Source organism: Chrysochloris asiatica, unplaced genomic scaffold, assembly GCF_000296735.1.
Source record: "Chrysochloris asiatica unplaced genomic scaffold, ChrAsi1.0 scaffold00359, whole genome shotgun sequence".
NCBI lineage: Eukaryota > Metazoa > Chordata > Mammalia > Afrosoricida > Chrysochloridae > Chrysochloris > Chrysochloris asiatica.
The window spans coordinates 1681805-1683584 of NW_006408877.1; positions in this window are offsets into that span (position 1 = coordinate 1681805).

Consider the following 1780-nt stretch of genomic DNA (forward strand, 5'->3'; position numbering starts at 1 on the left):
CCATATGTTCATGTAAAGAGAGCTACCTACATAACAGATCATTCCAACATATAAATGCACAGAGAGCTAGCTACATGGCAGAGTAGTGCAGTATGTCCATATACAGAGAGCTAGCTACATGGCAGATTAGTCCAACCTGTCAATATATTGAGAGTCAGTTATAAGGCAGATGAGTCCAATATTTGCATATTTAGAGGGCTAGCTACAAGGCAAATTACTCCAACATTTTCATACACAAACATCTGGATTCATGGCTGATGAGTACAACCTGTCCATATACTGAGAGCTAGCTACATGGCAGATTACTCCAATATGTTCATATACAGAGAGCTACCTACATGACAGATCAGTCCAACATATCCATGCACAATGAGTAATTACATGGCTGACAAGTCCAAGACGTCCATATACAGATAGCTAGCTACATGGCAGAGTAGTGCAACAGTTCAATATACACAGTTCTAGCTATATGGCACATGAGTCCGACATGTCCATATACTGAGAACTAGCTATATGGCAGATGAGTCCAACACGTCCATATACAGAGTATTAGCTACATGGCAGATGAGTCCAACATGTCCATATACTAGGAGCTAGATACATGAAAGATGAGTCCAACACGTGTGTGTTTAAAAGGGCTCGCTAAAAGGCAGATGAGTCCAACATGTTCTTACACAGAGAGCTGGCTTCATGGCAGATAAGTCAAACATGTCCATATACTGAAAGCTAGCTACATGGCAGCCAAACCCGATATGTTCATATACAGAGTTCTACCTACATGGCAGGTGAGTCCAACATATCCATGTTTAGAGAGCTAGCTACATGGCAGACGAATCCAAAATATCTATTTACAGAGAAATAGCTACATGGATTAGTAGTGCAACATTTCCGTATATAGAGTTCTAGCTACATGGTAGAGAAGTCCAAGGTGTCCATATACTGAGAGCTAGCAAATGGCAGAGCAGTCCAATATTTCCATATGAAAAGTACTAGGTACATGGCAGAGAAGTTCAACATGTCCATATACTGAGAGTTAGCTACATAGCAGATGAGTCTAACGTGTGTATATATATAGAGGACTAGCTACAAGGCAGAGGATTCCAACATGTTCATACAGAGAGAGCTGGCTACATGGCTGATAAGCCCAACATGTCCATATACTCAGAACTAGCTACATGGTAGACAAGTAGAATATATTCATATACAGAGAGCAACCTACATGGCAGATCAGTCCAACATATCAATGCAGAGAAATCTAGCTACACGTCATACGAGTCAAAAATGTCTATATACAGAGACCTAGCTACATGGCATATTAGTGCAACATTTATCTATACAGATTTCTAGCTACATGGCAGAGGAGTCCAATGTGTCCATATACTGAGAACTAGCTACATTGCAGAAGAGTCCAACATGTTCATATAGAGAGAACTGGCTACATGGCTGGTAAGCCCAACTTGTCCATATACTAAGACTTAGTTACATGGCAGATGAGTCCAACATGTGTATGTTTAGAGCGATGGATACAAGACAGATGAGTCCAACATGTTCATACTGAGATATATGGCTACAAGGCTAATAAGTCCCAGATGTCCATATACTGAGAGCTAGCTACAGGGCAGACAAGTCCAATATGTTCATATACAGAGAGTTACCTACATGGCAGATCAGACCAACATATCCATGCACAGAGAGTTAGGTACATGGCAGACGAGTCCAAAATGTCAATATACAGAGATCTAGCTACATGACATGTTCATACACAGAGAGCTGGCTACAT